At 35.7% G+C, this 25,541-nt stretch overlaps 1 protein-coding gene across 2 annotated transcripts in view; it reads left to right on the top strand.

The window, feature by feature from the left end:
- SCN9A (sodium voltage-gated channel alpha subunit 9) overlaps positions 1 to 25,541 on the top strand; it is a 168,669-nt gene that overhangs the window by 951 nt on the left and 142,177 nt on the right. The gene's annotated exons all lie outside the window — the stretch shown is intronic.

Genomic DNA, 25,541 nt, shown 5'->3' with positions numbered 1-25,541 from the left:
AATAGGTATTTTCCTCACTTGTATTAAAGACAAAAGATCAAAACAAGATTACCAAACTAAAAAATGTCATGCCAACTTTTGTGATTATAACATTTTATTCCTTATTTTATTTTCTTTTTATATTATAGTTGCAACCTTCTTAGTAATTTTTATTTCCTCTTCAGCTAAGAGCAATTTTTTTTTTTTACATGAGAAGCTTAGAGGAGTTTTTTTTTTTTTTTAAACTCCTTTCAATAAGATAAAAACTAAATCAACATAAGGTTTTCAAAGAATGGTGGATTTTCAGTTTCTATGTGTCAATGTTGGCAGGTTCATTTCTTTTCAGAAACACAATGTTCTTTTCTGTTTGTCCTCCTTCCCTGTGGGCAGGAGAAAGACATTGCTTTTCTTTCTTTCTTTTGATAATTTAAAATATATTTTCATGATTTTTGCTTTAACATCAATAAAATCTAATTATATATCATCTGTAAACCAAATAAAATTATTAAATAGTCCATTTTATTGAAGTTTTCAAATTCTTTTACCATTATTTAAAAAAATAATTAAACTAGAATTCACTTTCTTAGGAACTATGGTGAATAGAATTTAAAAATATTTTATTATTTTAAAGCTAGACTTCTCTGATCCTTATGTATAGAGTTATGATTATTAAAATAGCTTATTCACAATAAAATGTCAGGCAAAATATGACATTTGATGTAATGAAATAAACAGCCTTCTATTTAGGCTACTGGTAATAGTTTTACCTAAGATAAGTTTTTGCACTGTGTGTATATTTAAAATACCAGTCTATTGGAAGTTCCTTTTTGGAAGTGAACCATTGTGCAATCATGGGTCACAGTGATGTATTTTTACAGAGGCTCAGTATACAATATGCCATGATTCCTATGGTTCAGGGCAGGGCTAACTGAGTACCTTGAAGAATCTACAGAAGAAAGATGAGTCAGGTCTGGCTCTTTGCCAAGAGCATCCTTATGCCTCACTGTGTCCCCTAGGACCTGGAAATGATCATGGGAGCCCTCCTGTGGTAGTGCTTCTGTGTTTTTGCTACCTGTTGCTGAGGAGAGTTTTGGCAGCAAAGAAAAAGTAAGAAATTCAGAGGTGGAGTCATTGGAAGGCTATTCACTTTATTCAGTATGACCAAACCACTTTCTCTATGACAAGAAAAAAAAAAAAAAAAACTCTTGCATTTTGTATGAATAATAGAAACTTAACTTTTATCTCATTTCTATTCCTAGTAAATATATGAAAGAATGTGATATGCTGGAAAGATGTATTTGGTATTTTTCTAGTCCAAGGCAAGACCTTGTAGAGGAGCTTAAAGTTTATTAATGTAAATGGATCATTCGAAATGTCATAATGGTATGATTATGATTTTCCCTAAAACTGTCCCAGATCCTTTCCCCCCATCTTTAACTTCTGAATAAATGCCTTCACCATCCAAGTGTTGATTACTCTCTCTCTTCCTCTTGACAGCATTTCATCCATAACTAGTCCATATTTAGATCTATCCATTTTATCTTCCAAACATCTCTCTATTCAATTATACTTCTCAGATATGCCTCTTTCACTTTGTTTTCTACATCTACCCTGCTACTAAATTAGTTCAAGCCCCCATCATAATTTACCTGGACTCCTGCTACAGCCTTTGCATTGTATACAAAGCAATACCATCATGCCTCTCCTTAAAAACTGGATAGCTGACTGCATAGAAAAAAGGAATAAATGCAGAAACATAGATACCAATCAACAACAAATGGCTTCTGTTAGCATACAGCTCACTCTGATCTGGTTGTAAAACCTCACTGAACCCATCCCCCTCATTTTATATGCTCCAGTCACATTGGTCTTTTAGTACCTGGAACACATGGACTGATTTCACTCCCTACGACCTTTTAAAATGCTGTTCCCAGTGCCTGGACCATTCCTTTCACTCTTTGAATGGCTAGCTCCTTCCCAAACTTTAAATCTCAGCTGAAAAGTCTCTTCCTCAGGTGATCATTCTTCATCACCTGTCAAAAATACCCTGTCCTCTGTTAATCTCTGTCTTGGTACCTTGTTTGTTTCCTTCACAGTGCTTATTATGGCATGCAAATACTTTGTGGATTTGAATATTGAATGCTCCAAAGAAACAGAGACCAAATCTCTTGTTGGCCCAAAAGAGCACAGTGCCTGGCATGAAGTAGTGAGGGGGTTCCTAAATATTTATGTAAATGATAAAGTACAAAGATATGACTTATTTCACCACAGAGCACATCAAGCCAGTCAATTTATACATTTTATGATTCAATTTCTTTTTTATTTGTTGAGCATCTGGTACATTTACAACCCTATACTATGATTTTAAGGAGGTAAAATTAAAATATCCTGAGATGTATTCCCATCTTGTAACATGTAAGCAATAGTGTGTTCAAAGGTAAGTAGATTATAGCATATTCTTAGGAAAGCAGTGACCACAACTAGATTAAAATATATTTTGAAGGAAAATTGGAGCGCATAAGCCAGTATGACTTTAGTATGCGTGACTCCTAACATACAATGATGCCCTTATTAAGTTTAAATCTGTATCTTTTGCCAAGAATTTGAGGGTCTCTCACTAATCATTTAATTTAAACTATTGTTTTATAATAAATACGGATACTTGAATGAACTCAGTTGATGCAAGTATTATCAAATGAGGCTGAGGCCATAGATCCAATGCCAACATGACTCAAGTTGGTGTTTGCTCCAGGTTAAAGGGGCAGATTATCTTACAAATCCAAAGTGTTCACTCAGGAAGGTTCAGAGACACTATGGGCTAAAGAGTGAAGATTTATCACTGTTATTGGGTTTGGGGGAGAGGGGGTTTCAGTGTCATATTTTTACTAGAATGTATACATATATACACTTTGTATGGCAATAAATCCACCCATAATTTTTTTTCAGAATGTATTTAAAAATATTAAGCACTTTTGTTATTAACATGAGGATGAAAAGCTAGCTTATTGTTAGGCAACCAGTTTTGATTAATATCTTTTATCTAGCAAGTGACCAGCCATACTGTTGGGTTGTTTTGTCTTGTTTTGTTCTTGTAAAGAATTTGGCAATCACATTTTTTCTTGAAGGACTAACCTATTTCATGAATTGTCACCAGGGATTTCGTTAAAATTACTACCGAGGTGGCATATTGTGGTGGTAATGTGTTGGAGTGCCTCTGTACTAATTGCAGATGGCCCTCTGTTTTATATGTCACAAATTAGCTAATTATTCTTATACAGAGGTATTAGAGCTTTCTTATTCAGAGCATACAAGTTAGAATACCACTTAAGGGGGCGCCCGGGTGGCTCAGTCGGTTGAGCGTCTGACTTCGGCTCAGGTCATGATCTCGCAGTCTGTGAGTTCGAGCCCCGCGTTGGGCTCTGTGCTGACCGCTCAGAGCCTGAAGCCTGCTTCAGATTCTGTCTCCCTTTCTCTCTGCCCCTCCCCCACTCATGCTCTGTCTCTCTGTCAAAAATAAATAAACATTAAAAAAAAAAAAGAATACCACTTAAGATAGCAAGGTCATAGGGGCACCTGGGCCGCTCAGTTGGGTAAGCGTCCAACTTCGGCTCAGGTCGTGATTTCATGGTTTGTGGGTTTGAGCCCTGCGTTAGGCTCTGTGCTGACAGCTTGGAGCCTGGGAGCCTGCTTTGGATTCTGTGTCTCCCACTCTCTCTGCTCCTCCCCAGCTCATGCTCTGTCTCTCTCTCTCAAAAAATAAATAAGCATCAGAAAATAAAATTTTAAAAAAGATGGTCAGGTCATAATAAAATGGATAGTGTAAGATAGTATAAAAATAATTTTCATTTGAAGATTTATGGAAGAGCATTCACAGAATGTGGGTAGACTACTTTTGTAGAATATAAGAGAACGGTTTTGGTTTCATGCCATCCTGCAAAATGAAATTTCTTCTTTGAAGGTTTAACTGACTCTTCCCCCCCCCCCCCCCCCCCCATAGCTGGAAGGAAATGGCTTTAGGCAACAAGGAAAGCCATCAGCCCTTGGCAGCTAAAGGTAGAGTAAACTTTGGGGAAACAAAACTCTTCTGGGTGGTGAGGATAAATGCCAGACCATGATCAAGAGGGACAGGAGGAGGGAATGCCTTGAACAGTGCCAGTAAACATTATTTGCCACAGACAAATTTGAGTTGGCAATATATATACAGTGGAATCATTTGATATCTTTTTAGCCACACTGAGAAGAGTTCTTTCTTCTTTTTTCTTTGAAATAACAACTATATTTTAAGTGAAAACATGCTGTTACTGCTTCATTTATAGAGGAAATGGATTACTTTTGGATTTTTAAAGTGATATAACAGGGAGTCAAAAATGCCATATATTATTATTAAAATATACCATTTCTTTAATTGTAATTTTATTGCTATTCATTTTATGATTTCCTTTTGTTGTGTCAGGTGTTTGAGAGACTGCTATTATTGATTATAAATTTCTTTAAAATGGCTCCTTGGACTTTTTACAAAGCTTTCTAAATCATTTATCAAAATACAATAAAACTGATTGCACCTATGTTGTTCACTTGGAAATTTGGAGGGAGTAAGTACATTTACAATGTCATTGACCTACTATCTCTGCCCTGCAATGTATGTCTTTTTTCTTTCCTTTTTTCTCTTCTTCTGTACATATCATCTTCTGAACATTTGATATATATGCCAGGACTACAAGTTTTGCTCCATTTTGGGCAAAATTATTAATACTAATAATTGGAAAATCAAGCTCCTAAAGAAGAATTAATAAGATTAGACAGATGCACTAAAATATAAGCACAGAAACATTTGTGTAGAGATTTTTTTTAATGTTTCATTAAAAGAGCACGAGCACGAGCAGGGGAGGGGCAGAGTGAGAGAGGAATACAGAATCAGAAGCAGGCTGATTCTGAGCTGTCCACACAGAGTCCGACATGGGGCTTGAACTCACAAGGTGTGAGATCATGACCTGAGCTGAAGTCGGATGCTTTACCAACTGAGCCACCCAGGTGCCCCTTGTGTAAAGATTTTTAATGAAATTTTCTATGTGTTGTATGCCAAACTAGACATCCTCTGTCATTTGATTGTTTTTAAGAAATAGGGGTGATTTCACTAGATATAGTAACTGTCAACTATACTAGTTGCTCATAAACCGTGTATCTTAGAATCTAAGCAATTATTTAAAAATATGTCATTTTCCTGAGAACCCATAATTAGAAATTAAAAAAAGAAGTAAATGTAGATATTAAAATCCATACAGAAAAATAAAACGGGGGAAATGAAAGAATTGTTATATGGTAAGGATATGTCCCCTTATTTATTGATATAATTCCACTACATGATTATTGTTTCAAGTCTAATGGACAACGCTTCTTTTAAGGTTTAGAGAAAGGATAGCTTATTAACTGTATGTACATTTTGAATAAGATATTTTATTGGTAAATTATGCCTTCACTTTTTCTGGGTAATGATATAAAATTAATATTCCATATAGATAAATATTATGAGACTAATCTTTTTAGATGATCCTTTCATGGAATAAAATTTCAAAGTTTAAATGGTGTTTTGTCCCACTTAACAGGATACATATTCTTGTTACCCTGGACAAACTGGCTCATGGTAATTCATGTAGGGAAAAGAGAAATGGCATCATCAAGGGTCAAGTGGGAACAATGTTCTTATATCATGAGATCATCTAACATACTTTCAGGAATGAATGTTTGCAGAATTGTTATGCAGATATGCTCTTTTGGAAACTCATATTACATTTGTACCATATTTCAGAATATTTACAAAATATTTTTATAAAGGGTTAAAAACATAAAGGGATAAATTTGTATTCACATCAATGTAGTGAAAATGTGTTTTCCTAGATATTTCTCTTGCTCAACATGTGATCTTAGTCAAACACTTTTTTCAAATGCATTCATTCATTATTTGTAGAGTTGGTCACTAACCCTTCTAAGGGTTTCTGTGCAAATTAGGTTAAATACATATATTTTAAAAAGGCATTTTAGTGTCTCACACATGATAAGGAGGTGTTCAATAATGGTGGATAGACATTTGGTAGCTTAGTATATATAATCAAAATGTATTCTGTTTTGAATACAAATGGTACAGCATTTAAAGTACTCTGTTGTTGCGTTTACTCTTAATCCTATTTTTAAGGACAGTTATAATTGTACATCTCTAATGTAGGATCATCCCATTTTGAACTCTCTATTAGTAAAGTTGTCAGGTATAGGCTATTACAAATCGTTTATGTGAAGTATCTAAAAATTTATAAGTAGGAAAATATGGGAGAGGTATCTAAAAATCAACAATTTGTTAACTATCCAGATAAATTGTCTTTCTGTTTTTGAACGTGGTCCATCAGAATTTTTCATTAATAGAGAGCAATTCAGTAGAGGTGACCTGCCAGATCTCCTACTAATGCATCTCAAAACTATCTACTTTGATAAGATTTTTGTAAGCACGTATCATAAAATTTTTCACTTATGTGTGAAATCAAACTTACTCTAGTACTTCAGACATCAAGAACGTAACTCTGAATTTTTAAATCAGCAAATTAGATGTCTGAGCCTGAGAGAAATATTTGCTAATATGTCCATTCACTTACTTTATTTCACTGGTGATCATTAACAAAAACCAGAATCTTGTAAAGGAAGTCATCAAATTAAGGGTAACAACTGAATTGTTTTTATTTATCTTCTTTAGCAATCCACAATTCTTCCTCAGTTACAAAGAATAATAGACTATGTGTTCCAAGAGGTGGGTTAGGGCAACATGATGAGGACAGAAAATGAATATATGAACAGGTATGCTGCCATAAGGGAAAATATGGATCACAGCACCATTTACATATATTGTTAAGATTACTGGTAATAGCGTTAATTTAACAGACTCAAATGTGGAGGTCTCATTTTTGTCAAGCAGTTCATTAAGGGATCTTCAAATGCTCCTTTTAAATCCCTACAGCCACCTTTTGAGGTGAGCACGCTAAACTCAGAAGTTTGCTAACCTTCCAAAATACTTGCAGTGATCACTAACCTGAGTAATGTACAAATTCTTTTTAGAGGAAAGAAGATTGTATTTATCCTGTGAATGCACTTGTACATATTCCACCCAAATATGCCTAGTGGTTAGGTTACCAAGGATTCTATAAAAGTCATTTCCAAACACCCAGAATGGAGCCGAAATAAACTACATTTGCAATTAAACAAAGCGAACTACCAAATTACAATACCAGAGAATAAGAGAAAGAAAGATTGAAGATTGTTTAAATGTTCTTCTTGGATACTGATTCTTGGGTGGCGGTATATTTTTGTTAAACTGAAGTTGAGATTTAGATGGACATTTGGAGATATTATGATGTTATGAAATGTATCAATACTTTAAAAGTGCTTTTGAGGTTGTTTTAAAGGTTGAGTGACTTTGTGTTCCTGGTCTAGGGGTGTCATTGTATTACTTTGACTTGATTTGGCCACAATTAGAATATTTTGCTTGTTTTATTTTAAGGAAATCAAAGGAACTTTCCCAATATAGACAAGAGTTTGAAAGAAAAGGAATGGTACCATTAAAAGGAGTGTGTGTGCGAAATGTCTGGGTGAAGTTCATTCCACTCAGTGATGAAAAGAGGAATGAAGCTAGGCATGAGATTCTGGGTGTTAGGGGGATGTAAAAGTAGAGAAAGAAAAGTGACCTTATACAGGGTAAGGAAAGAAGAAGACAGCATTTGTGTAAAGTTCTTGTGTCCTAGAAATTACAAATACAGACATTTTGGGGGCACCTGGGTGGCTCAGTCGGTTGAGCCTATGACTCTTGAGTTCAGCTCAGGTCATGATCCCAGGGTTTTGGGATTGAGTCCCACATTGGGCCCGATGCTGAGTGTGGAGCCTGCTTGGGATTCTCTATTTCTCCCTCTGCTCCTCTCCCCTGCTCGTGCTCTCTCTCTTAAGGAAAAAAAAAAAAAGAATACAGACATTCAAAAAATTTTTTAAATATTTATTTATTTTGAGAGCGAAAGAGATACAGCATAAGCAGGAGAGGGGCAGAGAGAGAGGTAGACACAGAATCTGAAGCAGGCTCCAGGCTCTGAGCTGTCAACACAGAGCTCGACTTGGGGCTCAAACTCACAGATTGTGAGATCATGACCTGAACAGAAGTTGGAAGCTCAACAGACTGAGCCACCCAGTCGCCCTTATAGACATTTTTAATTAGAGGAGTACAAATATTCTTAGTGTCCCAAGTTCATATACTCAATGAACCCTGAATTTTAGAACTTATTATTGCAAAGAGACTGATTTGTGTCAATTAAAGTATGTAACATTAATGATCCAAGGTGTTCACTCTTAAGGGTTTTAAAACATTTTTGGACATTAGTTTATTTTGCATTATATCTATAATTTCCTAGTGCAGATTATTTTCTTTAAATTTCTGGTATCTACTTAGATACTGTTTGAGTGGGGTATAGAAACATGAAAATTCTTGAATTCTATGATGTGTCTGAGTTCTAATGGGTGTCTATTGGCAGCTTGTCCACTAGACTGTTAAGGTTTTAAGGGCAGAGACTGTAGTTTGTTCATATTGGTGGCCCTGCACGGTGCCTTGTATGCAGTCATTCTTAGTACAGATTTGCTGAAGAAATGAATCATATTCATTACAGGCATATACTTAACTCATTTACAATAGTTCCTTTTCACTGAAACTTACTTTTTAAGTATATGGGAGAAATAAGAAGAGGTTAGTAATTGAGACTTCTTAAACCCAACTTTTCATCATTACTAAGTCCCGACAAAACAGTCCTATTTCTTATTCTGACTCAGGAAGGGAACAACACTCCTGCTTGGTTTTTTTTGCCACAGTTTGGGTTCATCAATTCTAGACGACAGTATTTAGTTTTATTAACATAAAAGAGCCAAAATATCTTAACATGTACTCAGTTTGATGCATTACAAAGACTGATGCCCAGATCCTTTCCTAAAAGAGTTATCTGTCAGAGGATTTGCTTAAGAGGTGGTCTGCAGTCAAACATTAAAAAATAATGATAATAATAATGTTAAAACTAAAATTTCCAAACCCATTTGTCTTGAGCTGGTGATCAGTCATTAAGCCCTATCTGGTGGCCCTCCAAAATGTGTAGATCAGGAGTTGGCATCCAAGTTGGTATCAGTGCCATTGAGGTTGTGGGGAGGGAGAGCCTGGCAGAGATCCTAAGGGTAGCGGTAAAGGGAGGCTGGACAGATCCAGGTCAGCTCTTAAAACTCAGCATCACTGTTCTCAGCATTTATGTTTCTGCAGTTGAATAGTAATTCCTTTCTTCCTTCCTTCCTTCCTTCCTTCCTTCCTTCCTTCCTTCCTTCCTTCTTTCCTTCTTCCTTTATTCACTCTCTTCCTTCAGCAAGTACTCATCGAGTAACTACTCAGACACGATTGTGGTGCAGAAATAGCAGGGAATAAAACATGGAGGTCTCATGGTAGTTTGGAGGCAGATAACGAGTAAATAAACAAACCACTATGTGTATGCTGTGGGGAAACATATAGCAGGACAGAGAGAATGGAGGGCAGGAGGCATTATTTAATAAGCAAGCATGGTTAGAAAGCCTTTTAGAGGTGATATTTGAGCAGAGACCTGAGGGAGGTAGGGAAGTGAGAGAACCGGGGAAGCAACAGGAAAATCATTCCAGTCACGAGGAGTAGCAATTGCACCAGCCTGAAGGCATATTTGAGGTGTTCATGGAACAGCAAGGAAGTCAGTGCGACTAAGTGCAGAGAGAAGGTAGAAAGTAGTAGAAGATGTGTGCCTCTTCCTAACTTGGGAAAGATTACTACATCTGCCTAGAAGTCTGTATGAGGGGCCAATGCTGCGGTGACCAGCATGGGGCAAACTTTGGGAGAAGATGAATTCTGCCTTTTTTTTTTAAGTGGATCCCATTCTGAACATAGGTACCCCACAGTCCAAGTAAATGTTTGAGAAGCTCCTAATTGCCATATACTATGAAATCTTTTTGATCTTTTTTTTGAGATTTATGTGTAAATGTTTTATATTCTCTCCCTATCTGCAATGGAGGATAAAAGAGCTAACGTGACAGAGGTTACAACTGAGAGTATCTCTAAATGTTTAAATGCAGGAAACTAAAACAGGGTGAGAGTGCAGTCATATTTTGCTTAATTTTTGTATCTATTGTACAGTTTCTTCTTATGAAATAGTGGCTCTGCATAGATATCAAGGAGTACTGTCTGGCAACATAGACAGCAGGGAAGCATACTTGTTTCCTGTCATGCCTGACCCACTGCTCACTGCTATGACTTTGGGATTCTACTGACTCTCTCTTCTCTAAGTTTTCAGCAAATTCTTGTGAATTTAAGTTTTTTTAAATTATGATAAAATATACATAACAGAAAAATTACCACTTTAATGATTATTAGGTGTACAATTCAAGAGCATTAAGTACATTCCCATTGTTGTGTATCCATCACCACCATCCATCTCCAGAACTTGTTCATCTTCCCAATCTGAAACTCTGTACCCATTAAACAATAACTCATTACTTGCCTCCTCCCTCCCCTGCCCCTGATAATCACCATTCTACTCTCTTTATCTATGAATTTGATTGTTCTAGGTAACGCATATAAGTGGAATCTTTAATATTTGTCCTTTTGGGTCTGGCTCATTTCACCTAGAACAATATTTTTAAGGCTCATAGATGTTGTAGCATATGTCAGAATGTCCTTCCTTTTGAAGGCTACATAGTATTTCATTGTGTGTGTATATCACATTTTGTTGATCGATTCATCAGTTGGTGGACATTTGGGTTGCTTTTACATTTTGGTTATTATGAATAATAATGTTGTGAACATTGATGGATAACTATCTGATTGCTTACCTGCTTTTTAATTTGGGGAGTTAACTCCCCAAGTGGAGTTGTTGAATCATGTAATAATTCTATGTGTAGTATTTTGAAGAACTAACATACCATTTTCACATCAGCTTCACTATTTTACATTCCCACCAGCCATGCACAAGGTTTCATTTATTATTCCTCTTTTTAAATAATAGCCATTCTAATGAATGTGAAGTGATATCTCATTGTGGTTTTTATTTCCATTTCTATCATGATTGCTGAAGTTTGAATATCTTTTCGTGTGCTTATTGACCACTTGTACATTTTCTTTGAAGAAATGTCTATTCAAGTTCTTTGCTGATTTTTGAATAGTTATTTGTTTGCTTTTGTTGTTAAGTTTTAGGAGTCCTTTATATCTTGTGGTTATTAATTTCTTATCAGATATATGATTTGCAAATATTTTATCCATTCTCAGAGTTACCTTTTCACTATCTGATAGTATCCTTTGATATGCACGATTTCAATTTTGATGAAATCCATTGTATCTGTTTTTTGTTGTTGTTGTTGTTGTTGCCTGTGCTTTTGGTGCCATATCCAAGAAAATGTTGCCAAATCCAATGTTTTAAAGATTTTCTATGTTTTCTTATTATAGTGTTATAGTTTTAGCTCTTACGTTTAGGTCTGTGATCCATTGGATTCATTTTTTTTTTTTTTCAATTCCTGTAGATGTTATGGAGTCTAAGAGTCTCCAACTTCTCTTCATCCCCTTCATCCTCCTTTCCCAGAGGTCTGCTTTATTTTTGTTGTTGTTTTTGTTGTTGTTATTGTTGTGTGTGTGTGTGTGTGTGTTTAGCTCAAATATCCTTACTCAGTCCTTACTGAAAGTAAGGTAAATATTCAGAGTAAGGAATATCTACTTTTCCTTTCTTTTTTTTTTTCTTGTATTCTATGATTAAAATCCTTTAATTATTGGAAGAGTATGCCAGCAACTTAGGGAGATTGCTGATATGGAAAGAATATAATATTTTCTTGCTGTCTGATTGGGTTTATTTATCCTTTTGACCAATCCTATTATTGAAAAATATTTGGGTTTCATCGCTTCCTATGTAGTCTAGGAATTCTGATTCCTTGCTATATAGTTAATAGATTCAGGAACTGTTTATATTCCAATCTGAGGCATTAGATGATATGATTAAGTAGAGCGAGAATTCTGTCTTGCTGCAGTTTAATCTCCTCTGATTAAACTAGAACAATGTTTTACACAGAGTGAGTATTAAATAATACTTGAGTGAGTAAGCACATGACTAATGAATGAAAAAGAAAGACTGTCTTATTTTCTTAAGTGTTTAGTAAATCAATGACTTCTTTGTTTTAGAATCTTAGATTCATTTTAATAAAACAAGTTTAAAACTCTCCTTTCATCTATCCCTTAATTCTTATGAGGACACTAATTTTTCAATCAGTTTTGCTAAAAGTGTTTTTAGAAGTTTGCTACTGAGAACTGATGTTTGAAGGTTAGAATTTATACCACAAGTATCTTTTGTTCCATCAGAGAGCTCTTGTCGTGGTTAAATCCCGTAGGCCATACCTTTCCCCTTGTGTAGCTACCAGCACATAAAAAAATGGAGACTATTTATGGAAATTCAAGGTCACTGAGTGTGGTTTACATTGTCATGAAAATATGATATATGAACATCTTTTTTGCTTACAAACAGTTCCATACATTAATTAGAACAAGAAAAGTAGTAAAGCCTGTAAATAAAAATTAAGTACCTTTACCATTGAATTGTTTTAGACTCTTTTTGCCTCAACACTCCCCTTATCTGAGAATCCTGGTCGGATATCTATTGGAATTTAAGTTTGAGGAAGGATAGGAATTATTTTCTTCCAATTCACTTGTTACTCTGTGGCTGCTATCTAATCTGGAATTTTATCCACTATTCTAAGTCTGTTGATATGTATTGTAGAATTTTGGAAAATGTGTCTCAGATGGTGAGAGTAAGAAATGCTATCATACATTTAACTAACGCCTTTTAAAAAAATAGCCATACCCTTCATCGTCTATCTTTCAAACAATAACAACATCAAAAGAGAATACATTTTACACATTATTATATGTATTTCATCATATTCCCAGATTAAGTTTAGGGCCACTAACTGCCTTACCATATTTTTAGACTTTGGCTCCCTGAAGTATGAAACACAGAACATGAGTTGGTGAACATGAGTTTTCAAAAGGCTTTTTTTTGTAAGTTTATGTTATTTATTCCATAATACTTCACCATACCTAGAATGAATTGCCACTAAATAAGATGTTTCTTTAGCTCCTTCCCCTGCTGATATACATTCTAAAAGAATGTCTACAACAAAAATCTTATATGTAGATTGGTATGCATGCTACTTAACTCACTTGTTGATATTGAATTAAAGGACCTTTCGTTATTGAACCATTCCTAGGCTCCCAGGAATATTTCATCAAAATCTGTCACTGTGCTCAGATTTTGCCTTCTTAAATGAATACCTAGCTTTCTCTTGCTTTATTTTTAAGTTCTGGATGAAGAAAATCCTTTGATTCCTACTAAAGCATATTCTCTTTTTTGTTTTTTAAAGTAATATTTCCTCATATCTTGCTGGGTATTACCTAAGCTCAGCACTTTTAACCATCACATGATCCTGCTCAGTCCTAAAGAATCATTTCTACTATCAGATGGTTACTCTTTTATGAATTTGCCATATTCCTTATTTTCTCACAGTTTCATCTCTTTTATCATTTCTACTTTGGTTTCAAATATTACAACACTCTCAGTATATTGGAATTGAACAAGCCTGATGGATTTAATAATTTTCATTACTGCTTAAGAACAATGCCCACATTCTGCATGCACTGCATGGACTTAGGAGCTTTATGTTGGTAGGAACTGAATGGCTGTGTGCGATATATATCGCCATCTGTTGGTAGAGAGTAGTGCAGTTCTACTTTTGCAATGATCATAGTTCTCTTGTTTAAAACTCTGGAAATAAATATCATTAAGAAGAAAAGGTTCTGTATGTGTAATACAAAACTTTATCTATTATGAAGTCACCAAATTTGTTCTCCTTTCTTAAGAACATTAGGTATGCAAAATCAATTTGTAAGAAAGTTGATAAAAATCATTAATAATAATGGCTAGAATGTATTATACGCTTAACGTGTACCAGGAAATGTGCTTAATGATTAAAAGGCAGTGTTTCATTTTTTTCCCATAAAATGCCCTTATAGGATAATCATTTTTAGTTCTGTTAATTTATGATGCAGAAACCAAGCTTTCCAGAGGTTAATTAACTTGCCCAAAACACAAGTTAGTAAGTAAAAGAGATGAGATTTGAACCCAGGCCTCTCTCATTATGGAGCCACAAAATTAACAACTCTATTATTCTGTCTTCCTATTTTACTGCAGATCTAGATGTTAGATTAAAGCCACAAACACAGGAAAATGAAATACAACATAAGCAGCAAATATTCTTCCCTTAAGATTTAATTTTTTTTATTTGTTTTTATTTTTGTAAACATTTATTTGTTTTTGAGAGACAGAGACAGAGCATGAGTGAGGGAGGGGCAGAGAGAGACACATAATCCAAAGCAGGCTCCAGGGTCCGAGCTATCAGCACAGAGCCCGACGTGGGACTCGAACTCAACAACTGTGAGGTCATGACCTGAGCCAAAGTCAGACACTTAACCGACTCAGCCACCCAGGTGCCCTTCTTCCTGTAAGATTTCAATGAGGTTTTACTTTTAACCACTGATTCATGGTTTATCATTTTAAAATTGCAGTATATGTAGGGAGAGATGATAATATTACTAATATTTATTTAGCCTAGGCACTGTGGTAGGCACGGTAAGTGTTTCTGTTCTACCTAATAACCTTGTTAGATGGGTATTTTCTCTGGTTCATTTATGAGGAATTTGCATAATGCCACAGAGCTACTTAGGTCTTACAATCATGGAATTCAAACCTAAATCAGCCTGGCACCAAAGCTATTATGTCCTTTCTCCTAAACTATGTTAATGTTTTGGGTGAGGTGGATACATGCATTATCAAAGAGTGGAAATGCATTCTGTATAGAACACTTTATAAAAAGGTGTACAATCTCTTTTGTAGCCATACTTTAGTGACCTCAGAGGTTATATACGTCAGTGATGGTTTGTGCTCTCAGAAAAGGTTTAATTCTGACTACTAGAGAAGATTTAATATGGGCTAAGAAATATTTTCCTTCTTTTCTTCATACATCATGTGTAGGTGGAACTACATGAATATTCCTACTAACCATTTTAGGTATGTCGACAATCATTGGCAATAATCTTTTTTTTTAAAGTTTTATTTATTTGAGATAGAGAGAAAGCATGCGCATGTGAGTTGGGAAGGGACAGAGAGAGAGGGAGAAAGAGAATGCCAAGCAGGTTCCTGACTGTCAGTGCACGGAGCCCGATGTGAGCCTCGAAGTCACAAACGAGCCATGAGCTCATGACCTGAGCTGAAGTCAAGAGTTGGATACCTAACTGACTGAACCACCCAGGCATCCAAGATAGCAGTTCTTTTTAAGTTAACTTATAAATTTACTGCAATTCCAATGAAAATAAAAATAAGAATTCTGAAATTAGATAATGTGAGTCAAGTTATCTGGGACAATATACACAGGACACAGTAATATCTACTCAGACTAACCCCATTAAACATTAAATTACCTTATAAAATTAGAATAATTAAAATGGTGTGGTTTTGGTAAAATACATAGCACAGTGGAATAAAATGTAATATCCAGAAATAGACATAATTATGTATGAGAATTATAAATAACATCTCAAAAAGGTGGGAGGAAATATTAATTAATAAGTGTCATTGGGAAAACTGGAAAGCAATGGGAATAAAGATGAATTCAAATCGCTACTTTAAAGCTTAACCCAATATACATATTAGATGAATAAAATATTTAAAATATAAAATACAAATCACAAAGAAAAAGAAATGTTACTAGAAGAAAACAGGTAGAGGGGTGCCTGGGTGGCGCAGTCGGTTAAGTGTCCGACTTCAGCCAGGTCACGATCTCGCGGTCCGTGAGTTCGAGCCCCGCGTCAGGCTCTGGGCTGATGGCTCAGAGCCTGGAGCCTGTTTCCGATTCTGTGTCTCCCTCTCTCTCTGCCCCTCCCCCGTTCATGCTCTGTCTCTCTCTGTCCCAAAAATAAATAAACATTGAAAAAAAATATTAAAAAAAAAACAGGTAGAATTTTTTTAAATTTTACAATAGAACTTTTTTTCTAAAGTAATGTAAAAACACAATAGCCATTACAGAAAGAATTGGTGAATTCACTTTAACAAAATAGTAAATGCTTCAAAAGAAAGGAAAAGAAATGAAAAGAAAAAGAAGTGAAGAAATGAAAAAAATGAAATGAAAGACAAAAGACTGATGCAAAAGAAATGAAAAACAAAAAAACTGATGCAAATATTTGCATCTTATGCTACAGAAAACAGCCTATTTTATTATTATATTAAGAATTCCTAAATTAATAAGAACAGAATAATAGCTCGTTATAAAAATGGATGAAGACTGTGTACAAGGAGTTCACAGAAATGAAGCACATTTTAAGGATCTGAAAAGATCCCCAACCTTACTCATAAGAAATAATGCAAACTAAAACAATAAGAAGTTATCATTTCCCACCTCTTAAGATAGCAAAGATGAAAAAAGGTTTATACAACTCTGTGTTGAGGGTGTGTGCAGGCAATCCCTGACATATTGTTTTGGGGAGCATAAATTGGTAGAACCTCTATGAAAAGTAATTTGGCAATATTATCTTGTCCAAATTATAAATGCAGATATAATTATGACCCAGAGATTTTGCTCTCAGGTATTTATCTCACAAATATAATTTCATACTGTGAAACTATGTATGAGGAGATAATCATTGTGGCTTTGGGAAAAAACAGAAGTGTTCCTCAAGGAAGAATGGCTAAAAAATTTTGTCCTATCTATGCAAATGGAATTTATGAAACTGTTGTAAAAAGACATGATGGCTCTCTACATATTAATACAGAAATAGTTCCAGGTTATATATATATTATATATATAATATATATATTATATATTATATATATATATATTTAAGTTTATTTATTTTTGAGAGAGAGAGAGAGTGTGTGTGCAAACAGGGAAGGGGAAGAGAGAGAGGGAGAGAGGGAGAGAATCCCAAGCAGGATCCACACTGTCAGTACAGAGCCCGATATGGGGGCTCAAACTCACAAACTGTGAGATCATGAGCTGAGCTGAAATCAAGCTTAACTGACTGAGCCACCCAGGCTCCCCTCCAGGCTATATTTTTAAGTGACAAATGCAAAATGTAAGCCAGTGTGTATACAGGGTATTAATTGTATGAAAAGGAAAATTAGTAGGTATAGATGTGTTTGTAAAAACATGTAGGTGGGTACACAAGGGATTGGTACCAGTTGATCCCTCCAGGGTAGGAATCTGGGTAGCTGGGAAACAAGGGAGAGAGGGACAATTACTTTTCTTTACACATACTTTTGAGTTTTGTAGCTATATTTATTTTTCAAAAATAAATATAAGAATGCTAATTAGGGAAAAAAATGAGTCATCAACCTGCGGTTGTGGCTCAAGTATTCAACCTAAAGGTGTTCTGTTCATGGAGTTACTAACTGCTCTGAAGTTTAATTTTAATCATATGATAGGTCCTCAAAACTATGTCTGGAATGAATTTGAATAAATGAATGATGCCTGTAAAAGTGTTTTGCAAACCATAATGAGTATGAAAACATGTAATATTGTTATTTGCCTTATTTAGAATAGAGTCATATGAACTAAAGAAATATTGATATTCAAATTCCAAATTCAAAAAAGACTGTATGAAATATCTGGAGAGGTGTGTCACCCAAACACTGAGAAAAGAGAAGAGGCAAACTTTGATGGTTTCATTTGAGGTAAAACGAGCAACCTTGTGCAGCCTCACACAAGTCTCCAGGGATTGTATGAATATCTCATCCTTAGTCTTGTGCTTCCAAGAAATTATATCCTGAAAATAAAACTCTGCTTTTGCACTAAGAAAAAAATATATATGCACAAAAATGTGAATATTTTACAGTAATTGTGTAGTTCTTTCAAGTAGTAATTATATATTTTTAAATTTATTTTTAAAAACCAGGTTTACCAAAGACAAAAATTAAAAAATGACAAACTGGTGGGGCGCCTGGATGACTCAGTCAATAAAGCATCCAACTTCGTCTCAGGTCATGATCTCACAGTCTGTGAGTTTGAGCCCCACGTTGGGCTCTATGCTGCCAGCTCAGAGCCTGGAGCCTGCTTCGGATTCTTTGTCTCCCTCTCTCTCTACCCCCCCCCCCCAAATAAATAAACATTAACAATCTTTTTTTTAAATTTTTTTTTTTTAACGTTTATTTATTTTTGAGACAGAGAGAGACAGAGCATGAACGGGGGAGGGGCAGAGAGAGAGGGAGACACAGAATCGGAAACAGGCTCCAGGCTCTGAGCCATCAGCCCAGAGCCTGACGCGGGGCTCGAACTCACGGACGGCGAGATCGTGACCTGGCTGAAGTCGGACGCTTAACCGACTGCGCCACCCAGGCGCCCCAACAATCTTTTTTTTAAAAAAATGACAAACTGGCAAAAAAAGGTAAATAGAAACTTTTGTAGAAAGGGATCAATATTCCTTTTTTTTTTTTTAATTTTTTTTTTCCCAACGTTTATTTATTTTTGGGACAGAGAGAGACAGAGCATGAACGGGGGAGGGGCAGAGAGAGAGGGAGACACAGAATCGGAAACAGGCTCCAGGCTCTGAGCCATCACCCCAGAGCCTGACGCGGGGCTCGAACTCACGGACCGCGAGATCGTGACCTGGCTGAAGTCGGACGCTTAACCGACTGTGCCACCCAGGCGCCCCGTGGGATCAATATTCTTAAAAGAGACCCCTTATCAAAAGAAGAAAATGAATAGGAATAACCTAACCAAAGATGTAAAACATCTGTATGCTGAAAACTATAGAAAGCTTAGGAAGGATACTGAAGAAGATACAAAGAAATGGAAAAACGTTCCGTGCTCATGGATTGGAAGAATAAATTTGTTAAAATGTCAATACTACCCAAAGCTATCTACACATTCAGTGCAATCCTAATCAAAATTGCACCAGCATTCTTCTCGAAGCTAGAACGAGCAATCCTAAAATTTGTATGGAACCACAATAGACCCCAAATAGCCAAAGTAATTTTGAAGAAGACCAAAGTGGGAGGCATCACAATCCCAGACTTTAGCCTCTACTACAAAGCTGTAATCATCAAGACAGCATGGTATTGGCACAGAAACAGACATATAGACCAATGGAATAGAATAGAGACTCCAGAATTGGACCCACAAAAGTATGGCCAACTAATCTTTGACAAAGCAGGAAAGAATATCCAATGGAAAAAAGACAGTCTCTTTAACAAATGGTGCTGGGAGAACTAGACAGCAACATTCAGAACAATGAAACTAGACCACTTTCTTACACCATTCAGAAAAATAAACCCAAAATGGATAAAGGACCTGAATGTGAAACAGGAAATCATCAAAACCCTAGCGGAGAAAGCAGGAAAAAACCTCTCTCAGCTGCAGCAATTTCTTACTTGACACGTCTCTAAAGACAAGGGAATTAAAAGCAAAAATGAACTATTGGGACCTCGTGAAGATACAAAGCTTCTGCACTGCAGAGGAAACAATCAACAAAACTAAAAGGCAACCAACAGAATGGGAAAAGATATTTGCAAATGACATATTGGACAAAGGGCTAGTATCCAAGATCTGTAAAGATCTCACCAAACTCCACACCTGAAAAACAAAGAATCCAGTGAAGAAATGGGCAGAAAACATGAATAGACACTTCTCTGAAGAAGACATCCAGATGGCCAACAGGCACATGAAAAGATGCTCAACGTCACTCGTCATCAGGGAAATACAAATCAAAACCACACTGAGATATCACCTCACGCCGGTCAGAGTGGATAAAATGAACAAATCAGGAGACTATAGATGCTGGCGAGGATGTGGAGAAATGGGAACCCTCTTGCACTGTTGGTGGGAATGCAAACTGGTGCAGCCACTCTGGAAAACAGTGTGGAGTTTCCTCAAAAAATTAAAAATAGATCTACCCTATGACCCAGCAATAGCACTGCTAGGAATTTACTGAAGGGATACAGGAGTACTGATGCATAGGGGCACTTGTACCCCAGTGTTTATAGCAGCACTTTCAACAATAGCCAAATTATGAAAAGAGCCTAAATGTCCATCAACTGATGAATGGATAAAGAAATTGTGGTTTATATACACAATGGAGTACTACGTGGCAATGAGAAAGAATGAAATATGGCCTTTTGTAGCAATGTGGATGGAACTGGAAAGTGTTATGCTAAGTGAAATAAGTCATACAGAGAAAGATAGATACCATATATACCATATCTATGGTATAGATACCATTTTCACTCTTATATGGATCCTGAGAAACTTACCAGAAGACCATGGGGGAGGGGAAGGAAAAAAAAAGTTAGGGAGAGAGCCAAACTGTAAGAGACTCTTAAAAACTGAGAATAAACTGAGGGTTGATGGGGAGTGGAGGGAGGGAAGGGTGGGTGATGGGTATTGAAGAGGGCACCTGTTAGGAGGAGCACTGTGTGTTTTATGGAAACCAATTTGACAATAAATTTCATGTTAAAAAATAAATAAATTTAAAAAATTAAATTAAAAAAAAAAAGAAAATGAAGAATGCCCCAATAGAAAAAGGAGGAAGAAAATAAACAGACTTATCAAAGAAGAAACAGACATGTTCCATGGAGGGTACATTTTAAAAGAAATTATTTTCCCACATCAAATTGGGAAGAATTTTTCAATTACTATACTTAATATTGTTTGGGTATGGAAAAATAGATGCTTAAAAATTGCTAGGGAAAACATAAATGTTTATGGCTTTTCTGGAAAGCATTTGGCCAAATGTATGTACATAAGAAGACAAAGTAAATATCTCAAAGTAACATAAATAATTTTTTCTGAAATTATTTTTATTTTAATCTTTATGTCTTTCAATATTTTCTAAATTTTCTACCAATGAAAAATGGCTACATTTATGTTTAACCATATTAGTAACCCCAAATTTATTATATGCACAACTTTCAGGGGAGTACTGTGCCTTGGATTTAATGACAATAAAATATTTCCTGCATAATTTAACCTTGTTTTTACATACAAATTTCAAATAAGTTGCACTGTTTAATGGCAAAATTTAAGTTAGAATTAATCAACAATCTAGTATTATATCTGTGCCTGGGTTTCTAAAACAATTGTCTTATCACTTTCTTTGAGATCCAGACATTTGGTGATATGTCCTTAATCAAACGTACATTTTGAGTAAAATATTTCAATGTTGGGGGGCTTAAGCACTGGTGAAAATGGAAAAACACTCTAATGGCTTTTTAAATTCTAAGAATAGTGTACTTCAAAATTGTAGAATCTTAAGGTGTAATTAGGTGGTGTCCACCATATTGGTTGGTCTCCCTTCTCATCCGTCTGATAAAACTTTTAACTTTATTGCTGATGGTTGAAAGAAAGCTGCTTTGATTAAACCCAAACAGATCATCAATGGTTTTTATGTTAGTATCACTAAAATGAGAAACAGACTATAATAGCAAAACTTATACGTTTCTTGCACATGTTAAGCTGTATATAAGGTTAGGAATTGTTTTGTTTCCAAATAGGTTTTAATTTTTTTATGTTTATTTATATTTGAGAGAGACAGTATGTAAGCAGCAGAGGGGCAGAGAGAGAGGGAGACACAGAATCTGAAGCAGGCTCCAGGCTCTGTGCTGACAGCTCATTGTGACAGCACAATGTGGGGCTCGAACTCACAAACCATGCGATCACGATCTGAGTTAAAGTTGGACACTCAACTGACCGAGACACTCAGGTGCCCAGGTTCTAATTTTTTAAATGAGGAGAAAAAGAAAAATGGAGAGAGCCATGGATTTTTAAAGAATGTTTCTTATATAGAGTCAATGATAGTTCTTGATTGTTATAAGTATTTGAAGATGCTTTCAAAATATTGAAAAGTCTTAAGTAACTTAGTTAAGTAATAACTGACGTTTGCTTACAAATCTGTGTGATATGTATGTTGTCTTAAGGACAAGATGCTTATACTTCTTCAAGTGTTTTGGTTAGGAGAAGCTATCTTTCATCAAGCATTTAGTAAGTTTCCATGATGTCAAGATACCATGCTATGCCCTGGTAATAAAAGATGCCTAGGACAATTTTCCTGTCTAGGGAGCTTAAAGTCTAGTTGAAGAAGACAGGCATGGAGACTGATGAAAGAAATGAAGCATTGTTGGAGCTATGATGTAAAAAAAAATCTGCTTTCGGGGGCAGTTGGGAATCCAAAGCAGACAGGAGGGATGAGAGGAGAAGCTAATGAAGGGCTAATTTATATTTGATGGAAGGAAGATAGGAAATGAGGTCAAATGTCTTTGTGGAAGAGATGTTGAAGTGAATATTATAAGATAAGTAATCAGGTGATCAGGATAGCCAAAACTGGATAGATGGAGCATCATGAGAAAACAGGGATCATAAAATAATCTGGCTGCCCTTTGGGGAAATAAAATGTAGAGTGAAGTAGCTGAGATTAGACTGCAAATAGGGGAAGCAAAGAGCCCCTATTCCTGTCAGTCCCACATTAGGAAAAGCTTTCTATGCCAGACCAGACACAGGGCAGGTCACCCTGTAGATTTTGCAGAGCTATGGAGGATTTTTATTTATTTATTTTTTTCTGCATAAAGCAGAAGAAAGTCCTCAAATTTCCCATGGCAAAAATAGAATCTCTTGTGCCTTTAATGAACATTCTATAATTGACCCAAACTCCTTGGTACTACCCAGCTAAGTTTTTAAAGCATTTTCTACAGCACTGCTGGTTTTTTCAAAAGAAATTTTGCGGTGCTTCAATAAGAAAAATAGGTCAAATGGAAAGACACACCCTTAAATGTTTTAAATCTTGGTGTAGAGAAAACAGTTTATTGTTGTAGCAACTCCTAACACTCCAAAATTGAAAGCTACTAATGTAGCCCATCTCAGTTGCACAGAAAGGACTGTGGAGGCATCCCATCAACTGATGGAGGCAACAGAATGGAGCAGCACAGAAAGGTGGAGAACCCTTTCAGGTGGAACACTGGGATTCCTAAAATAGGTTCTCTTTGGAATTTCTTCCCTTCTTTAAAGTTTGATTAACATGAAAGTCTCAATATCTCCTTGTAATTTAAATTTTTTTTAATGTTTATTTGAGAGAGAGAGAGAGAGAGCAAGTGGGGAAGGAGCAGAGAGAGAGGGAGACACAGAACCTGAAGCTGGCCCCAGGCTCTGAGCTGTCAGCACAGAGCCTGATGCGGGGCTCTAACTCAGGAACCATGAGATCATGACCTGAGCCGAGCGGAAGTCAACGCTCAACCGACTGAGCCACCCAGGCAGCCTCTCCTTGTAATTGTAGAGCGATGGTATGTTGATAAGGATATAGGGGAATATTTTACAGTATTGTTATAGCTAAAGAGAAAAATTTGAAACAGTATTTTTAGAGAATTTGTTAAAATTCTAATGAAGATAATTTAAAAATAAACGTGATACGTATTTTAGTTAGTGATTAATATTTTGTAATCGAGGATTGCTCTCCTAAATACTGTAGATTTCATGACAGGATATCAGGTCCTTGCTAATGCATTATTTGGTTTCTTAGTTTCAGTCATGCTGCAGTCTGCTCTTAATGGTAGGTTTATATTTTAATTTATCATTATCATTAATTTGCCATGGTATTTCATTTTTTGAACTTCACTTCTTGTTTAAATCATATTTTGCCTGCTCTATTTCTTGCCTCAACAAAAGATGCATTTATCAACTATGTAAATATTTGTTGAGTAGAACAATCTTTAAGAGTACATCTTTAGGCGTGCCTGGGTGGCTCAGTCGGTTAAGCGTCCAGCTTCAGCTCAGGTCATGATCTTACGGTTCAGTTTGTGAGTTTGAGCCCCACGTCGGGCTCTGTGCTGCCAGCTCAGAGCCTGGAGCCTGCTTCGGATTCTGTGTCTCCCTCTCTCTCTGCCCCTCCCCTATTCATGCTCTGTCTCTCTCTGTCTCAAAAATAAATAAAACATTAAAAAAATAAAAAAAAATAAAAGTACATCTTTAAATCAGTATGTGTTTATCTATTTTACATTTTCTATTCAGCTATCTTAAGTAAGGCTGTGTAAAAATGATACTCCATTAAATTATGATAGGAAAACTTACCAATTTTCTGCGTTAACAAGGTTTTTTCCTTCTTACATGTAGTAGTTTTATTTTTTAGCCACAACAAGTATAGCTTCAACATTGTAGGTATTCCTTAAGAATATCCTGAAGAAGGCAGACGATGGAAAAGCAGCCTAGCCCTCATATATATTTTTACTACATCTTACAACAGTAAAAAGTGTATCATATTATACTGGAGAAAAAAAAAGGAAGTGGTGGTATTCTTAGGTGGTGTTAGGTATGCTGATGATGTGCTTCATAGTGATTATGTAAAACTCCAGAATGAGATTTGTTCCCATTTCAATCAAGAAGGGTAGGGCATTTTGAAAAAAAATAAAAATAAAACAGTAGATCTGTTCTTTGGTAATTGAAATTAACCATATAGACACCTGGCTCAAAAGGTTTGGGCATTGTGAATCTACATGATTTTTCTGCCCAACCCCCAAGCCTAATGACTCTGATGATCATGTTGTAGTCGGTTGTCTGCAGCAAAGACAGATGGATCAGCCAGGGAATTCTCCACTAGCTCTGCCTCTCTGAAACCACAAAGTCAGGAAATGTAATCAGATTGCTGAGCTGAACCAGAGCAAGAGCTTTCCTAATGGGTAACTGTGACTTGAGAAATCACATCCATTAGATAAAGTAATTAAATATACATCAGTCCTTTGGCAAGGGAGCCATGAAGATATTGCAGTAGAACATCATCATGTGACCCATCTCTCTTGAAAAAGGAATACATTTTTACCTTTGACATCTTTAAATTCCTCAGCTCAGTTGCAGGAAGACATTTTTTCATGATGAGCTTTATGCAGTTCATGATTTTCTGTGGACTACAGAATACTTGTGGGGTTGATAACACATGATAAAGGAAATATTTCTGACTTGCTCATCCCCCATACTGTTTTTGTTTTATATTATTATTCTTTGTTTTGGCAATTTCATACTTCATCTTATTATTTTTTTACATTCTTTCAGTGGAAGCCTGTGTGTCCCCAAGTTATATATATTTTTTCACTTAGATATATATGTACAAAAAATATAGTTGTGTATGTGTGTTGATGAAAATTTCCCTGAGCTTTCCAAATAAGCTTTCTTTTTTTTGTTGTTAAAATAGTTTAAAGATAATTTAGTTTTCAAAAATGTCACATCAAATAGGATTAACCTCAACTATATTTGTAGTTCTAGAAATTCCGGTTTCTCATTCTTAGTTATAACCGTATTTGATTAATAATATCTTGCCCATCATATATTAATACACTTGCTACTAACCCACTTGAGGTAATGCATGTATTCATAATATTCTTTTTAGCTATGAATAACCCTTCACTTTTTCCTTGGTGACCATCAGG

The sequence above is a fragment of the Leopardus geoffroyi genome, chromosome C1, assembly GCF_018350155.1.
Source record: "Leopardus geoffroyi isolate Oge1 chromosome C1, O.geoffroyi_Oge1_pat1.0, whole genome shotgun sequence".
Classification (NCBI taxonomy): domain Eukaryota; kingdom Metazoa; phylum Chordata; class Mammalia; order Carnivora; family Felidae; genus Leopardus; species Leopardus geoffroyi.
This window is presented reverse-complemented; position numbering and strand designations above follow the sequence as displayed.